The sequence below is a fragment of the Notothenia coriiceps genome, unplaced genomic scaffold (genome assembly GCF_000735185.1).
Source record: "Notothenia coriiceps isolate Sejong01 unplaced genomic scaffold, NC01 NC01_scaffold00008957, whole genome shotgun sequence".
In the NCBI taxonomy this organism is placed as follows: domain Eukaryota; kingdom Metazoa; phylum Chordata; class Actinopteri; order Perciformes; family Nototheniidae; genus Notothenia; species Notothenia coriiceps.
The window spans coordinates 18,445-28,387 of NW_011341658.1; positions in this window are offsets into that span (position 1 = coordinate 18,445).

Here is a 9,943-nt window from a genome sequence, read left to right on the forward strand (position 1 = left end):
ATCAAGGGCACATGTAAATAACAAAAAAGTTTAACTTGGGAGGATGAGCATAACCAAAATTATTTAACAATAATTGGTTATCCAAAATATCACAAATATTACCTGGCTGGTAGGTTTTACTACTGACACTAATACAGAAAAGAAAAAAACCTTTGCGAGGTAATGTTTTTACTAATCAGTCCTTAAATCTCAGTCCGAGTTTTAAATCAACTTAGGCCAAATAGTGTGTGGTTGCATTTTCATTACTATGAATTGCACAAAACGTTATGAAGGTATTCTTTAGTGTTTCTAGCAGGCTGTTGTAACATCGCTGATATAAAAAAATAAAGAGGGCAGCAGATGTCCTATTCACCAATTGCGAGGTGCAGGCCGGTGCAAAACATTGCGGTCTTTCCACTTAGTTGAGGCTCACAGCTTTGGACGGATGTTACTTCCGTGTATCTGTGGTGATACAACACCTGACGAGCCTCTGGTAATTCCATGACAGGAGAGCCTCTTGGTAAACTGCGCTTATTATCTCGCCTGTGTGTATCTCCGGAAAAAGGAGTTTGGAGGCATCACTCTGTCAAACTCCAGTTGTCGACGTAATGAACGGTCAAGCTGGATATGCTCACAGGTTCTATGGGACCAAGAATCTGTAGTCGTAGAGAAGTGGGTCACATTTGTAGTGGTTGTCACTTTTTCTCTCACTTCAACGTACAAGGCTGGCAGAGCTTTCTCCCGCAAAATATTTTTACGACCAGGAGTTATGACTTTGGGTCAAGGTGTCTGTCACGAGTTTTTGAACAACCCGGCTTTTTCTTGAGCACCACTCTGACTCGTGGGCCATGTGTTTGGGCAATGTTTGAGTCACTGCAGCCGTGAGTTCTATCATTTTGAACTTTTTTTGTCATACGGGACTGATTTCGAAAAAGAAGAAGCCAGAGTTTCCATTTGATATCCTGGCTGGTTGCTTAGCGTTTGTGTGTAACCAGATATTGACATTCTGAGTTTTAACACACTCATTCATTTTGTAGTGGATGGATGGATTTTTAGATGTTAACAAATTTGAGGGGTACTTATACCTTTGGCGGCAACGGATTTGCTGCCATATTTTACAGATTACCGTATGTATTGGAGGGAACTCATCCTGTAATGGTAACCAAACACGCAAATTGACGGACCCAGTGCTGTTCGTTTTTTAACAAGATTCGTCAGGCCTCGGGCACCTCTATCTTCCATATCGTTCCGGTTTTATTACCATGTTCGTGCTAGGTTTAAACCATTTAACTAGCTAACTTCGCCTCTCCTCAAACAAATGCCTCTACTGTGGTGTTGTGTGCAAGGTTGGGCGGGGCCTGCGTGTGTGCCGGCGTGTGTGACTGTGTCTATGAGGGAGAAAGGAAAGCTCACTTTCGCCGCGGCGGGAAACTGATTTGACAACGTAATACTCGATGTTCACGATGTTGTCATTTACGACATTGCATGTAGTGCAATCCACGATGTATCGTGTAAACTCGATATATCGCCCAGCCCTACTTCACATCATACACTGTATACCTCTGAACAATGTTATTTTCTTTAGTTCTAACTGCACATTCAAAACAAACAAGAAATGCAACAAGTCTTCTGTCATGCATATATTCCATCCAACACACGATATATCAAATCTGATGTGTTAGAGCAGACAGACTGTAATCAAGTTTTTATTAGACTCATCTTGAACAGTGTGACACGCAATGAACCTGCAGGATCACTGTTATCACACAGTGTGTAAGGGCCTTTAGGTGTGGAGAAGGTTAGGCCATTAAAACACTTGATTAAGGTTAGGGGAAAAAATGTGGTTACGGTTGAGGAGAAGGTCAACATTAATTGTTGGACTTGGATGGGAAGCCCTTTACACCCATCCACCATCCGACCTCCACATCAAGACTTTTTGTCCTAATTTAATAAAGGACACACAGCCTCCTACATTGACACTGAGCGTTGCCTTTAGACGTAAATCACGTGCTGTAAATGTTATCGATGTACTGGACTGGTGAGGACAGCTTTTGCAATAAGCATTAGCATTGTATGCGATTGCCATGCTGCCTACTGTAGTCCTCAGAATCTCATAACTATTATTCCGCTAAGCAGAGGAAGAAATACTCTGTCAGCCAGGTGACACTGCTGCAGAGCAGCGGCAGTGTCCTTGTGTGCAGTGCATTCATTACAGAGGTAATGCTTAAAAACAGAGCTGATGGAGTTGCATTCCCTCTACTTCTCCTCTCTGTCATAGTTCCTCTGCACTCTCTCCTTCCATTTCCTCCCTTTCCTACCTACAATTTCATTATTTCTGCTGCTTTTCAGACCACCTCCCTCTCTCCCTCTTCTCCTACCATCTCTCCCTTGTTTCTTTCCCTCTCCACATCTCTCCCTCTGTCACGGCAGCGATGATTATGACTAGTGAGCATAATGCATAGCCATGAATAGGACTGTCCGGCTGATTGTGATGTATAGTTTTTCATTACCGCTCCCCAGCCCCCGTCATTAGGCACAGGGTGGATGGGTGGAGTAGGTGGAAGAGACGGGGTGGGGGGTGAATGGTGGCGATGGTGGAGGGGTATCTATTTATCCACTAATTTGTAAGAAAAAAAACCTCCCCCTCCCTGTGTGGTGGCAATCAGGGGACAAGGTAATCTTCTGCACGTGCACGAGGCCCTGATGAAGAGCTATGTGGTGTCAGGCTATTGTGTGAGAGAGAGAAAGTGAAGTAAAGGAGCAAAAGAGGGAGAGAGTTTGTGCATGTGATATTCACAAAGTATCCATCTTATTGTATATAAAAAAGGGAAAAGCTGCCAAGCTGCTAAGGTAATAACACTTGTATCCAATGCAAATCAACTTGTTTTTCACAACCAAGAGTCCATTTCTTGAGAGAAGTAGTCTACCTTATTCCACAGCAGTGATACAACTTGTTTCAGCTGCCTTGGGGACAAGGGAATTAACATGCATTTGATTGAAATATGAACAAAAAAATAAATTACTTTAAGATCCTTTTGGTTTTGAATTGTCTTAAAACTTTCTGAGAAGAAGAAATTGTCGATTTGTTGTTTACTGTATGTACTTTTTAAATGTTTGAAAATGTGTGAATTAGTAAGCTGTGTTTTTACTGGCATATTTTTCACTTTTGAGAGAGTATGGAAGCATTTCCCTGTTATTTACTGCGTGAGAGTGGGATTCCTCTTACTCTAGGGAAAACACAACAACAATCAAATCATTGTTTTCGTAAGATATAACTGCAGTTAATGTTGAGAATTTATGTTTTTAATTGAGCCTACAGTACATTAAATTACTAGACTCACCTTAAGCATTGTTCTTCTATGAAAAAAAATATATATATATAAACCGATTATGAAATGATAAGAAAAATGCATTTTAAGAAATGGCTGTTTAAATTGGACGCATCTTATATCCAACATGGCTCGGCCCTGTCTCATTGTGTCTAATCATTAATAACCATTTGGTTCAAATGGTAAATGGCAGATATAGAAGGGAAATTAGTGGGCTCTGGCACTTGGCCTCTGACGCGCGCACACACACACACACACACACACACACACACACACACACACACACACACACACGTTAGGGTGCCATGAGGAAAAGATACAATTCACACACACACTTTCTGACTGTCAGGGAGTGGAACGAAGCACATATACTTAGGTGTGGGGGGGGTCATCATGTGCATCTCATCAAAGGTGGGGAAATGGACAGGCTGGGAGAAACGGGCCTAACGAGGGGTGATTCATGTATTTCTCATTAGCTTCTAAATATGTGCACACATACATAAACAAACACACACTGACCAAAAGTGTAATTTATTGGTATGATTGATTTGAAAACATTCCCATTATAATGATTTTTGCACTTATTGTAAGTCACTTTGGACAAAAGCGTCAGCTACATGATATGTAATAATACACTAATGCAGAAACAGCTGTCATCCAAGTTTTAAACATGATACTGTATATAAAGTGTTTCAGTGTAGTTATGTTTAACAAAAAGGAAACAACTGGGAAATTCAAAAACTCCCATTTAAAACAAAAAGGTTCAAAAACAATAGTTCATTATGAGCTGATCAGATTTTGGCCACTTTATGATGTCATAACGATGTTTTGGCTTCTGTAACCATTAGCCAATCACCAACCAAGGTAAGCCCCCCCCCCTTATCACCTGAATCTCCTCCTAGAGCACCATTGTGTTCTTTTTAACCAAATCTCTCTCAGAGGGGCGTGGGGAGTGGCTCCTTATTTTCATCTAAAGTAACAGACAGAGAATCAGCCCTTTGGAAACAGGGCTGAAACAGAGGGGATTATGCAGTCCATGACATTAAGGATTTTTGGGAGATGGCCCTGTGGGCCATCTAAGCTAATTTACAGATTCCCCTGAGCCCAATAGAGATTGCCCTGAAAAATGCGCGCGAACGAAATGGCACGAAGGGTTTGGGGGGCCTCCCCCTAGAACATTTAGATTTTTGCAGGTCTTAGATGCCGTCTGGTGCATTCTCTAGACTGAATTATAAGATGAACCACCACAATATTATATTGTACAATTTCAATTGTATTCTTCATTTCACTTGTTTGTTTGTTTGTTCTTGTTTGTGTTTGCTCGCTTGCATGCCCTGCATAGCTATAAGAAATACTTTAGTTGTTGGTCAAGACACTCATGAATATTAAACATAACAACCTCTGAACATTACATACATACANTATTCTTCATTTCACTTGTTTGTTTGTTTGTTCTTGTTTGTGTTTGCTCGCTTGCATGCCCTGCATAGCTATAAGAAATACTTAAGTTGTTGGTCAAGACACTTTCCATCTGATGAAGGCAAATGCCTTCAGTATGACAGATGAACAGATCGCCACTGGGCTTTCAACTAAAGACACAGCCACGCAAAAACTGCAGCATGTGTACGGCCCCTTTTGGGTACTGACATTTGTGAAGTCCCGGCCCGGAGCGACGTCCTGGTGCTCTGCAGCAGCTCTAAACACCTGTCGGACGAGACATATACCACGTGATGACACGTTAGGCTCGTGTTGTGTTCAAGAACCCTGACCCAGGCGCAGCCAACCCAGAATTTCGGCCAGCAGTCGAGGAAGAAGAAGCGGGCAGCCTGACAGCCTCCTCTTCTTCCCTCGGTGACGGAGCTGGAAGGTTCCCCAGCTCCAGATGTGTTCCCGCTGCCTCGAGAGATGCCTCAACGCCATCCTCAAGTGCACCAAAACACATGTCACAATATTGTTCTGTTTTCTCGGATAAAGCATTTTCCGCTGACGCATCCAGGCCGAGGGCCGAGGGCGCAGCTCAAAAAAATGAAAGAAAAAACAATAAAAACAATAAAACCAATAAACAGCCCGCCATTTGTTCCCCTTTTGAGAGCAGCTACGGCCTCTCTCAAAAGGCGGACAATGAACGGGTCTGTGAAGGCACCGCCTCCACGTGCAGGCGCAGTGCCGGCTGGGGTTGTGAAGGCACCTCCGTCACGCGCATGCGCAGTGTCGGTGGGCACTGTCAAATCGGGGTACCACTGTGTTCAGACACTAGAGGGCCCCATAACACAACAAATAGAGACTCAGAGGGCAAAAGACGTGACTTCTCCGCTGGCTCTAAGGAGCGAACAGTGGAAGATGCTCACAACGTCTGCTTGGGTGTTCAAGACAGTTACACGGGGCTACAGACTCCAATTCGCTGTCACCCCCCCTCGCTTCTCGGGCGTTCTGTATTCACAGGCCCGAGGGGAGTCAGCCCACATTCTAGAAAGAGAGATCCTCTCGCTTCTAGAAAAGAAGGCTATATCTATAATACCCGCCGAGCGGAGTCAGAGCAGCTTTTATTCCAAGTATTTCCTCGTTCCCAAACGGGGAGGGAACAGAATTCGGCCAATACTAAATTTGAGGGCTCTGAACGCGTATCTAAAAAGATACAAATTCAGAATGCTCACTCACACATCTCTGCTGCGTCTCGTGCGACAAAACGACTGGTTTACATCAGTCGACCTGAAAGATGTGTATTTCCATATCCCAGTAGATTAGCCACACAGGAAATATCTGAGGTTCGCATTTCAGGGGGTCTCTTACGAATACAGAGTACTTCCCTTCGGGCTGTCTCTCAGTCCAAGAGTGTTTGTACGACGTACGGAAGCCGCGATAGCCCCGTTGAGACAACAGGGTATTCGCCTGGCAACCTACCTAGACGACTGGCTGCTCCTCGCACAGTCGGAGCAGGAGGCTATTACGCAGACAAATGTCCTCGTAAAGCACCTGCTCAACCTGGGTTTCATAATAAACACAGAAAAGAGCATGTTGTGCCCGGCACAGACTGTACTCTTCCTGGGTTTACACCTGAACTCGGTGCCCTTTACAGCCCGCCTGTCAGCGGAAAGAGTGAAAGCTTTCAGAGCTTGTCTCGCTCATTTCCAGCTGCGCAAACATGTTCTCTTCAGAGATGTATCTCCCACCAAAGGGCCGAGGGAGAGGACCTCATACTTTATTGGACTCGAGGGTTTACACTCCTCTCTTCCGGACCTCCAGTAGTCCGGCAGAAACCCCGAGACAACTCGCCCGATTTCTCTCCACAAAAAGGGCCAGATAAACTACCTTAGACTTGCTCGTCTCACACGTGCACTCCCTCGGCACGTGACCTCGACGAAGTCAGGCAGGAATACACCAGACACTCCGCCCGATTTCTCTCCACAAAAAGGGGCCAGATAAACTAACCTTCAGACTGTGCTCGTCTCACACGATGGCACTCCCTCGGCACGACCTCGACGGAATCGAGGCATCGAAACCACCAGACACCCCCGACTTCTCTCCCACAAAAGGGGCCAGATAAACTTACCTTCTGACTGTACTGCGTCTCACGACGACCGAACACTGTGATTACGGGGGTGGCGAATCGTACGATAAAATCCCATATGTTAGCATTTGGAACAGTGGAACTGGGCCGGGCTGGGACGTAATGATACCCAGAGACTTTGTTAGACTGGTGGAGAAATGGTTGTGGACACCTCGTCCCAATCTCCCGGCTAAAAGTTCCGTTGAGAAAATAGGGGCGTCTTTGATCAAAATTTAGTGGCGACCGTGGTACCACCACCAAATCCTTCATGGACACACACCACGCCTCGAAGGGACGTGAAATTTAGGTAAGCTATAACGGACAAAAAACAACATAAAAAATGATGTAATTACGTGACACGAAGGAGGCGCTACTACGCGCGGAGGACCCCCTGTGTACTCGTTGACGTGAGTTTAGTGAAACACGAAAATTGTCAAATTTTATTAAAAAAAGCTGTAAATTTTTGGCGAAAGACGGGACCTCTTTAGTAAAGATTAGTAATATTGGCAATACCTCCCCGACAGCCTTGTGAAGGGCGGAACGTTTTGTAAATAAGGACCCATTTTATTAGTTAAAACAAGTCGGACGAAAGGCAGTCGGTGGAGACGCCGACACTGGCGTCGGACAGGAGACTCAGAGGGCGAGAGTTCGTCTGAATAAAGACCCATTTTTTTCGGTACACGAGGCGGGTGGACCGTAAGACGTACACACCCCACCTACGGACACTCAGAGACCGATGACCAGGCTGTACGGGCGTAGATACCTCCGTGATAAAGCCTATTAAAAGAAGTGTAAAAGGCGAGTGAAAAAGTACAAAAATAAACATATAACAATTAATAATAATAAATAATACATATATACATATGACACATTATTACAAAAACATTTTTAGTACACTAATAATTTATTTATTCATTTTGTACTTATCATTGGAACTTCCAAGGGTCCCCGCTTTATGTTACGTCCACAGTCTGATAAAAATTTGTTACAAATGGTCCTAAGTCGTGTGGAAGGGACGCGAACATTTTTACCGCCCCCACCCCCCTACGTGGGACCTCCATACGTCTCATAAAATTTGTTGAAAAGGACGGGACAAGTTTGTGATAGGGGACCCACAAATCGGACAGCTAAAACGTCCTGTAGTAAATGGTAGAAGGTCCTTCTCCCAGTTTACAATTTAACTATAGGACGTTTTACTTGTCTGATTTTTGAGAGGAAGGTCTGCAAATTTTTGTGAAAGGAGGCTTGGTAAATTTGTAATAAAGACCCAAATTTCCACGCCACTACTCGGGACCATCATAGTCTGATAAATTTCCCAAGGGTCCTCGTACTATTATAGGAGGTGTCTTCCCCACCACCTCACGGCACTTATTCCGGCTTATACCACGGCTACCCCCTTGCCATTTCGTGGCGTTTTAGGTGGGGGGAAAATCCAAATCGGGTCCCCGTACTCCAAAGACTTCTCACACTTAGTAGACCAAATGCAGCACCCCCTCACAAATTTCAGGCCCTCAGGGCCCTGAGTGCCACACGTTCAATACCTCCCACCGGGTACAGCCCCTCGTGTACGACCTCCAGAACACCAGGTCAGGAAACCCCCAGGACCTCCGCCCGGGGGTGAATACTCACTAAAGGCGGCCAGAAGGACTCCGGACCTACAAACTTATTTGTCTCAGGGTAAAGTCCTGTCGTACGACCTCCAGAGATCAGGCAGGAAGTCGCCGAAGACACTCGGCGTTTCTCTCCCCTTAAATGGCGCAGCAGAGAGGGAGCCTTCACACTTTATTTTCGTTCCTCAGGGGTTAAAGTGGTCCCTCAGTGTACGACGCCTCCAAGAGAGCAGGCTCTCACCTGGCAGGTACACCGGACATTTATCCAGGATCTGTAATCCAGACAGTCGAAACCGACGTGGCGTGGTTGACACGCCAGGCAGAGGGCCCACCCTGGCAGCGTAACCGGACATTATCCAGTGACAGTGAACGCCGCCGATTTGGTAGTGACCCACCGGCCCAGCACCGTGCCCTCCAGCTGGCAGTGTAACCCGGACATTTCATCCAGATTGATTATATCCCCTTCGACGGTTCGCCGACTGGCGTTGTCGTCCGACTATCTAGCCAGGCGGTCGGTCATCTTTAACCGTCCCGTCACGCCGCGCTCGATCAGTGTGCGCTAGCTAGATCCAACCGCGCGACAACCGGGAGTTAGACCGGTCTCAAACCCCATATGTCGCGGGTCCCACCTTGGCGGCATGTCCTCGCCCTGACCTCCTCGTTGTTACACACGCTCGCGCAGGTGGCGATTACCACGCAAAACAGCGCGTAACTTTTCTTTTCGACTGTGTCACTCGTAAAAGAAAAACTACGCTTGTCTAGATGGCGCCGCGCCCGGCATGCGTGGGGTGTCGACCCGGAGTGTTGTTAACCTACATCGTCAGGTCAGACGTATATCTCACCATGCGTGAGACCCTTGTCCGTCCAGACCGGGCTCCAAGGTAGTGGTGGGCGCATGCCACGCGAGCGAGAGTCTCTCTCTCTCTGCAGGCAGTCGAGGTGTTCTAGTCCAAACGCACGGTCGTACACATCTGACCTCTCTCGCGTTGGGGAAAACAGGCAAATATATGGCTATAACACCAGCATCAACAGCGCGAGGAGTGCTCCTTGTACCACAGGAGACTCTTTTCCATTCGTCTTTCGCAAAATTCCGACTCCTTGTGCGCGATTTTCGAGGTTCCATTTACATACACCGCTTGCGACATCCAGAGACGGAGGTCTCTGGGGAGTGGCCCGTGCTGCAAGCATTTATGGAGGGTCGGACAGTCTGCTTACGCCAGACACCACTGGGGTCTAAGGCACTTTCCTGTCAGTGGGATCGCTATGCGGGGGCATGGTCTTTTCAGCCCACGTCGGTCACCGCGTCACCGGTAATGATAGTGTCGGCGATTTGGGTAGTGAGAGCGCCGGCGGTACCCCATTATTGCCGCCCCCCAATCAGATCTCGCCGCGATGGGTCGCGACTTTGAGGGAGTACACATTCTGCAGGGTCAGCATACTGGGTCTTTACCGACTGCGGGGTACTCGGGGTCATTGGC